Consider the following 9,487-nt stretch of genomic DNA (forward strand, 5'->3'; position numbering starts at 1 on the left):
CCTTCTTTGTCCCTTTTGATCTTTGTTGGCTTAAGTCTGTTTTATCAGAGACTAGTATTCTAACCCCAGCTTTTTTTTTTCCATTTGCTTGGTAAACATTTCTGCATTCCTTTATTTTGAGCCTATGTGTGTCTTTCCATGTCAGATGGGTTTCCTGAATACAGCACATGAATGAGTCTTGACTGTTTATTCAATTTGCCAGTTTCTTTCTTTCAATTGAGGCATTTAGTCCATTTACATTTAAGATTAATATTGTTATGTATGAATTTGATCCTGCCATTATGATGCCAGCTGGTTATTTTGCCCATTAGTTGTTGCAGTTTATTCATAGCATCGATGGTCTTTACAATTTGGCATGTTTTTGCAGTGGCTGGTACTGGTTGATCCTTTCCACGTTTAGTGCTTCCTTCAGGATCTCTTGTAAGGCACGCCTGGTGGTGACAAAATCTCTCAGTATTTGCTTGTCTATAAAGGATTTTATTTCTCCTTCATTTATGAAGCTTAGTTTGGTTGGATATGAAATTCTGGGTTGAAAATTATTTGAGTGTTGAATATCTGCCCCCACTCTCTTCTGGATTGCAGGGTTTCTGCCGAGAGATCCATTGTTAGTCTATGGGCTTCCCTTTTTGGGTAACCCGACCTTTCTCGCTGGCTACTCTTTTTTTTTTTTTTTTTTTTCAATCAATAAAGATTTTATTTTGGAAACTTTGTACTGTTAGCACATTCAACCTGTCATATACTTTTATTCCAGGGGTCTGGAGTTGCTTTTTTTTTTTTTTTTTTTTCTACAGAGTCCTGCCCTGTTTTCAGGCTGGAATGCAGTGGTGTGATCTCTGCTCACTGCAACCTCTGCCTCCAGGGTTCAAGCGATTCGCTTACCTCAGCCTCCCAAGTGGCTACTCTTAACATTTTTTCCTTCATTTCAATGTGAATCTGACAATTATGTGTCTTGGGGTTGTTCTTCTCAAGATGTATCTTTGTGGTGTTCTCTGTATTTCCTGAATTTGAATATTGGCCTGCCTTGCTAGGTTGGGGAAATTCTCCTGGATAATATCCTAAAGAGTATTTTCCAACTTGGTTCCATTCTCCTTGTCACTTTCTGGTACACCAATCAAACGTAGATTTGGTCTCTTAACATAGCCCTAGATTTCTTGGAAGTTTTGTTCATTTCTTTTCACTCTTTTTTTCTCTAACCTTGTCTTCACATTTTATTTCATTGAGTTGATCTTCAGTTACTGATATCCTTTCTTCCACTTGATCAGTTTGGGTATTGATACTTGTGTGTACCTCATAAAGCTCTCCTGCTGTGTTTTTCAGCTCCATTTATGTTCTTCTCTAAACTGGTTATTCTAGTTAGCAATTCATCTAACCCTTTTTCAAGGTTCTTAGCTTCCTTGCATTGGGTTAGAACATGCTCCCTTAGCTTGGAGGAATTTGTTATTACCCACCTTCTGAAACCTACTTCTGTCAAGTCATCAAACTCATTCTGTGTCCAGTTTTGTTCCCTTGCTGGCAAGCAGTTGTGATCCTTTGGAGGAGAAGAGGCATTCTGGTTTTTGGAATTTTCAGTCTTTTTGCACTGGTTTCTCCCCATCTTCATGGATTTATCTACCTTTGGTCTTTGAAGTTGGTGACCTTCGACTGGGGTCTCTGAGTGGACGTCCTTTTTGTTTATGTTAATACTATTCCTTTCTGTTTGTTAGTTTTCCTTCTGACAGGTCCCTCTGCTCCAAGTCTGCTGGAGTTTCCTGGAGGTCTACTCCAGACCCTGTTTGCCTGGGTATCACTGGTGGAGGCTGCAGAACAGCAAAGATTGCTGCCTGCTCCTTCCTCTAGAGGTTTTGTCCCAGAGGGGCACCCGCCAGATGCCAGCCTGAGCTCTGCTGTATGAGGTGCCTGTCAGCCCCTACTGGGAAGTGTCTCCCAGTCAGGATACACAGGGGTCAGGGACTCACTTGAGGAGGCAGTCTGTCCCTTATCAGAGCTCAAACGCTGTGCTGGGAGAGCCACTGCTCTCTTCAGAGCTGCCAGGCAGGGTGGTTTGAGTGTGCTGAAGCTGTGCCCTCAAGTGCCCTTTACCCCAGGTGCTCTGTCCCAGGGAGGTGGGGGTCTTATCTATAAGTCCCTGACTGGGGTGCTGTCTGTTTTTCAGAGATGCCCTGCCCAGAGAGGAGGGAATCTGGAGAGGCAGTCTGGCTACAGTGGCCTTGCTGAGCTGTGGTGGGCTCCGCCCAGTTTGAACTTCCCAGTGGCTTTGTTTACACTGTGAGGGTAAAACTGCCATTCTACCCTCAGCAATGGTGGATGCCCCTCCTCCCACCAAACTCAAGTGTTTCGGGTTGAGCTCAGACTGCTGTGCTAGCAGCAAGAATTTCAAGCCAGTGGATCTTAGCTTGCTGGGCACCATGGTGGTGGGACCCGCCAAACCAGACCACTTGGCTCCCTGGCTTCAGCCCCCTTTCCAGGGGAGTGAACGGTTCTGTCTGGATGATGTTCTGAGCACCACGGGAGTATGAAAAAAAATTCCTGTGGCTAGCTCAGAGACTGCCCAAACAGCCACCCAGTTTTGTGCCAGAAATCCAGAGTCCTGGTGGTTTGGGCATTGGAGTGAATCTCCTGTACTGCAGGTTGTGAAGACCATGGGAAAAGCACAGGACCTGGGCTGGCGTGCATGGTACAGTCCCTAATGGCTTCCCTTGGCTAGAGGAGGGTATTCCCCCAACCCCTTGTGCTTCCCAGGTGGGGTGATGTTCCACCCTGCTTTGGCTCTCCCTCCTTGGGCTGCACCCACTGTCAAACCAGTCCCAATGAGATGACTGGGTACCTCAGCTGAAAATGCAGAAATCACCTGCCTTCTGCATCAATCTCGGTGGGAGCTGCAGACCTGAGCTGTTCCTATTCGGCCATCTTGCCAGTCGATTCTCTTCTTTATACTTTTTGATAATGTCTAAATATTTCCCAATACAACTGTAAATTGTACAAGTATGAAAAAAAAGCATTTCCATTCAAAAATATAAAAATGTCAGAGGCATTTGAGCCAGAGTAACTCCATCTTGTATAGGGGCTAGGTAAAATAAGACTGAGACCTACTGGGCTGCATTCCCCGGAGGTTAGGCATTCTACCAGGATGAGATAGGTCAGCACAAGATACAGGTTGCAAAGACCTTGCTGATAAAACAAGTTGCAATAAAGAAGTTGATCAAAATCCACCAAAATCAAGATGGTGATGAAAGTGACCTCTGATTCTCATTCACTGCTCATTATACACTAATTATAATTCATTAGCACGTTAAAAGACACTCCTGCCAGAGCCATAACAGTTTACAAATGCCACGGCAACATCAGAAAGTTACTCTATATGGTCTAAAAAGGGGAGGAACCCTCAGTTCTGGGAATTGCCCACCCCTTTCCTGGAAAACTCATGAATAATCCATCCCTTATCTAGCATACAATCAAAAATTAACAATAAGTATAAGCAGCTGAGCAGCCCATGCCACTGCTCTGCCTATGCAGTAGCCATTCTTTTATTCCCTTACTTTCTTAGTAAACTTGCTTTCACATTACTCTATGGATTTGTTGCCAATTCTCTTGCACAAGATCTAATCAATTTATTCATGTGGCCTCACTTCTCCTGGATGCCAGACAAGAGCTCTGGAGCCACAAGTACGATACAAAAGGATGTCATACTGGCCCTTTGCCCTCACTGGCAGAGGACAGCCACTTCGCACAAAAGGGTGGAGGGCCCACTGAGCTGTTTACACCTAAGCCACAGTGGATGGCAGAGCTAAAAGAGCACTGTATCACATCCCCTGGGGCTTCGAGAGTACAGGCACCCCACCTGGATGCTGCCACGGGGCCTGCATGGAGTTTGCGCTGCCAGCACCCAAAGGAGTTCACTCTGGTTCCTGCACCCACTCACTTGTGCAGTCCCTCCTGCGAGGGGTGGAATGCAGCTGGTCCATATGAGTGGAGTTTGATCCCCTGGAGCCACTGGTGCCGCTGGTGCTGAAGTGGCTGGCAGATTCAAGCGCTCATGCACGCCAGTTCCCACAAGGAGTTGAGACCGGCAGGCTGAGTAAAGGAGGCACCCCCTGTTGGGAGTCCCACAAAGCAATCAGGGAAATATCTTGCTTCAAAAGCGGAAACATCTGCCCTAACAAAAGTGGCAACTGGCTGGTTTGGGTAAGGCATATCCTATCCCTGCTATTCCGCACTATATGAGGCTTTCTCTGGATAACTCTCAAGTTCAAGAACAGTTCATCTTCACTGTAATTACAAGAATACTTTTTCTAGATCCTACTGCCTGTCACATTTAAGGCCATGGCCTCTGGCATGATGAACATTAGTTACTGAATGCCATATTTCTAAAGGAAAGAAGGAACAAGTTAAGCCACCTAGATATTGAGAAAGACTTCAGAAACAATTGTGTCTAACAGTCAAGAAAGAAAATACGGAAATAGAAGTGGCACAATATTGCTCAAAATCTTCAGTAACTTCTTGTTAATTTCAGGATAAAATCCTGACAGCATTATCAAAACAGGAGGTAAAGGAGGAAGTGAAGTAAACCAGATATATGTGTTTTGAAAAAACTTTCCAAAATGATTCCAACATAAACCAGATATATGTGTTTTGAAAAAACTTTCCAAAATGATTCCGACATATTAGTGCCCATTCCTATGAAGCATTTTTGAGATAGATAACATCATCTCTATATACTGAATAGATAGTATACATACCTCAAAGGTCAATTTGTATTAGGTGTAGAAATATGAGAAGCATAATGGTTAAGCCATTATGCTGCCCCAAAAGATGACCAAATATGAATATATAATCAGCAGTGAACATCAAGAAAAAAAAACTGAGTTCAAAGTAGGGGCCATCACTTTCAAAATATAATTTTTTTCTAGTCATGATTAGCCCAGTTTTTCTCAGACTTGAGTTTTTAATGTAAAAATAATTATAATTGTCCAATGTTGCTTTAAATACTCATATTTTAATGCCACATAAATACATACTAATGAAATTAGATCTAAACTATTGTGCATATAGTTTCTTTATAACTATTAATATAAATTCACAAATTAAATATATTTTAAAACTACAAAAACATTGACATTCAAATTAATAACATTAATTTCACAACAAAGGTGATATTGTTTAGCTGAAATGGTACTGATGCTGCATGCAAATAATATAAAGTTCACATATAAATTTAATTATTTTCTGAATTTCTGTTTAAATAATAAGAGTATTCCTAGTCAAGGCTTCCAGAGTAACAATGTGCCACACTGAGTAGCTGAAGATCTTATCCCACTACAAATATAAACAGAATGCTGGATAAAAAGTAGCCCACAAATACTAAGTACATATCAAAACTAAAAAGAAAAAAGTAGAAATCCTCAGGCAAAAGAAAAATTGAGGTAACTCAAGTCACAACAATAAGCCAAGAAGCTAAGAATTCAGTGGTAAAAGGGAGTATCAGGTCCAAATACATATACCTCTAAGGCCTTGAGATCACAATTTTAATGGTAAGCAGGAACTAAGGCAGGATCTGAAAATAAAACTCCTTTCACTGGAACCTGAAAGGTTCCTATTCATGAAATGGGACCTCAAAGAAAAAAAAAAAAAAGTCTTCAGCATCTAGCCCAAGGCAAGAATGTTCATCTTTTCTGCTGAGTGCTGTTAGTAGAAAGGAGAAGCCTTCTGTGAGAAGTCAAAATTCCAATCTCACACGAACCATGAATGGTGCTACAAGAACCTCAAACCAAAATATTAACAAAAAACTGGCCTCAGAACAGTGGAACTCCTGGAATACCCAAAAGAAATAAATGCAAAACTCATTTCTAGGTATATTTCTATAACACATATGGCTGTTACGGAAAACCAGACTTCTGCTGAAAACTAACTCACGAAGTTTACAAATCATCTGAGTACTTTTTACTTACAAAAGGGAGTATCAGTAGACGCAACAAATGGTTAAAATAGCACCCTCCCAAAAAAAAGTTTAAAAAAAAAAATCTGATATTTTTAAATAATTATTCTTGATATTATTTAAACAATAAAAGAAATAGAGTTATACTGAAAGACCTTCCAATGAAAAATAGTGACTTAAATAAAACGAAGAGAACTTCTAAAACGGCATTAACATTTTTAAATCTCAACATATAGATTAATTAGTAAATTAGATATCGCTGAAGAAAAAATTATTACATGGGAAGATGGACTTAAGAAAACTACCCAAAATCCAATACAATAAAGAAATGGAAAATATAATGAGAGAATGAATATTAAGGAGGATAGAATAAGAAACAGTCATCTGTCTATTTAAATAGGCATTCCAAGATAGAATAGGAAAGAGAAAATATTGAAGAGAAAATAGCTAAGAATTTGCCCAAAATGATTAAAAACATGATCAAATTCAAGAAACAAATCTCACACAAAAAATTAAGAAGAAATCCACACTGGATACATCATTGAGAAACTTCAGATAATTAAAGACAAAAATAAAATACTAAAAGCAACCTCAGAGAAATGATACAATGAATGACAGAAAAACAATTACATGGAGAATGCCCTAATTATAATTTAATTTATTCACAAATATTTATTGAATGCCAGGCACTGTTTTAGTTCCGGAGGATATAGCAGTGAACAAAACAGACAAAAATTCTTGCCTTAGTGGAGCCTATATACTGGTGATAGGAATAGAATAATATCTGCAAAGAACAAATATTAAACAAATGTGAATTCTAAATTCACTTTTTTCTTTCATTCAATAAATACTAATTAGGTACCTTTTATGTGCCAAACACTGTTTTAGATGTTGTGACACATTAATGAAAAAGGGGAGAAAAATTCCTAACTTCATTAAGCTTATATCATATGTAAATATATTAATAATAGACATAAAAATAGTTTTTAAATTATCATGTTGGACTATAATAAGTGCTTTTTTTTTTTTTTTTTTTTTTTTTTTGGAGGTACACAACATCATGCCTGGCTAATCTTTTTGTATTTTTGGTAGAAATGGGGTTTCACCATGTTCGCCAGGCTGCTGTCGAACTGCTTACCTCAAGTGATTCACCCTCCTCAGCCTTCCCAAGTGCTGGGATTATAGGCACAAGCCACCATACCTGGCAATAAGTGCTATGTTTTGAAGTTGAGTACAGTAAGGAGGGTGAAGAGCTGCTAGCAGTTGGAGTTGAGGCTACAAGAGATTGTAATTTTAAATAAGTTAAAAATTAAGACTTACTAAGAAGGTAACTTTTGAGTAAGGACTTGAAGGAGTTCCAGCTAAACTGCATTGAAGAATAAAATAACTACATTTGCAGATGAAAAACTGATATTAATAGACTCTTAATGAAAGTAACTAAATGATGTGTGGAAGAAATTATATACAAAGGAGTGGAATATAAAATGCAATGTTTATAATCAATAGTCCTTTCATGTACACATTATACATGTATAAAATTATCTATATAACAGATAACACTCATATCTCAACAAATACTAAACACCAAGAATAAGTGTACAGAATATAAAGCAATAAAATTGGAGAACAAAAGTAGAAAGAAAATCAATTTAAGAATTACATTTAATTTCTACATAAAAATTGTGTTACATTCAGCATCTTCTACTTGCTAAAAATATATTAATAAAAATTATACTGCTAAATATTCATAGTTTATTTCCATTTTATATGGATATATACAATATTTAGAAAGTAACAGCATGACATACAAAAATACGTGGCTTGCAGATAAAGTAGTACTTACCAGGAAAAGTTATAGCCAAAAAGTATATATTTGAGAAGAAAAAATACTAAAAACTTCTATCCAAGATCTCAACTCAAGAAGTTTTTAAAAGCACAATAGAGTAAAATAAAAGAAAGTAGAAGAAAAAAATAATAATAATGGGAATCATATTTAACAAAATAGAAATCAAAGAATAGTATAAAGCAAATTAACAAAAAAAATGGGTCTTTGAAAACAACAGTTGTCATCAAAATTCTGATAGTATTGAACATAAAAAATATTAGAGAAAATAAAATAATATTGAATATGAAAAATAAACAATTACAAGTAGAGATTTAAAAACCATAAGAGAATATTATGAACTAACTTAAGCCAAGAAATTTGAAAACAGACAGACTGGGCAAGTTCCTGGAAAAAATATAATTGAAATTGCCTTTGCAAAGATTATGACAGTGGAAGAAGTCTAGCATAGCTGACTCCATTTGATTCTAACCTCACAAGCTGGCTGTCCTCACTCATTCTTAAGTATAGGCTAAGCTAACTATGGGCAGAATTTAGTTCATAGCGTGGCTTTGAAGGAAGGAAGACAACAGTCCCTCCCTAAAACTAACCCTCTCCTTGCTCAAGGACCAAAACTTCCTTTGTAAAACTAACGAAAGCCCACAAGATTAGGACTGGCGGGAGCTGAATTCTGCTAAGATGTAGACACAGTTTGCCTTTCTATGATCATTTACTGCACCAGAGGTCACAAGATTTGCAACTTCCCCAATTGTTCCTATAGGTAACATCATTGTTTAGAACCTAAGGCTGGTCTTTGAGATGTTTTTTTCAGACTTTTGCATGCTGACAACCAACTGACTCCACCTGGACCTGTGAATCATGACTCAACCAGTCCCATGGCTCCCACCCAGAGGCTGACAGTGCACAAGGATCATTTTTCCACACACATATGATTTAACTTTTAACCAGTCTGCTGTACCCGTTCCCTAGCCCCTCTGCCCCCAAAGTATCCTTGAAAAACCTAACCTGTAAGCCTTTGGGGAGATGGAGTTGAGTAATAACTCCTGTCCTCCCACTTGGCTGCCTCATGATAATTAAACTCTACTACAATAACACTGTCTCAAGTGCATTGGGTTTGTCTGCGCAGTGGACAAGAAGAACCCATCAGGCAATTACATAATTTACTTAAACTGACTAAAATTAAATATACTACTTAAATAGATCTATAACCATTTAAGACATTGAATCAGAAGTCATAAAATTGACCTACAGAAAAAAACACCATGCACAGATGGTTTCACAAAAAACTTTTACTACACCTTCAGACAACTGAGATCCCCTATCTTATACAAAATGTTCCAGGGAGTAGAATTCTTTATAAAGCTCATGTAACCTCAATGCAATAACTTTATAAAACTTTGACCTTCACATTGTTGAGGTGCAGAGAATGATACCCCAACATACAGTGCTTTGGCACACTGACCACTCCTAATTAAAAGAAATCAGAAGGCCTTAGAAGCTGCCTAATTTTCTAAGCATCTCTTGTTTTTTCCCACCCACCTACAAGTACAAGGAGGGACTCTCTCTGGAATTTTATCTGACTAAAGAAACTTCTTTCCAAAAGATAAGCAATAGTCTTACTGAATAACCAGAAAAAAATTAACCACTGGAGAAGAGACTAACAGTCACTGCCACACCCAGAGAAACTTTTTTTTTTTTTTTTTTTTTTTTTT

At 38.2% G+C, this 9,487-nt stretch overlaps 1 protein-coding gene across 3 annotated transcripts in view; it reads right to left on the bottom strand.

Moving 5' to 3' along the window:
- DLG2 (discs large MAGUK scaffold protein 2) overlaps nucleotides 1–9,487 on the bottom strand; it is a 2,237,713-nt gene that overhangs the window by 2,144,920 nt on the left and 83,306 nt on the right. The gene's annotated exons all lie outside the window — the stretch shown is intronic.

Source organism: Piliocolobus tephrosceles, chromosome 13 (assembly GCF_002776525.5).
Source record: "Piliocolobus tephrosceles isolate RC106 chromosome 13, ASM277652v3, whole genome shotgun sequence".
Taxonomy (NCBI): domain Eukaryota; kingdom Metazoa; phylum Chordata; class Mammalia; order Primates; family Cercopithecidae; genus Piliocolobus; species Piliocolobus tephrosceles.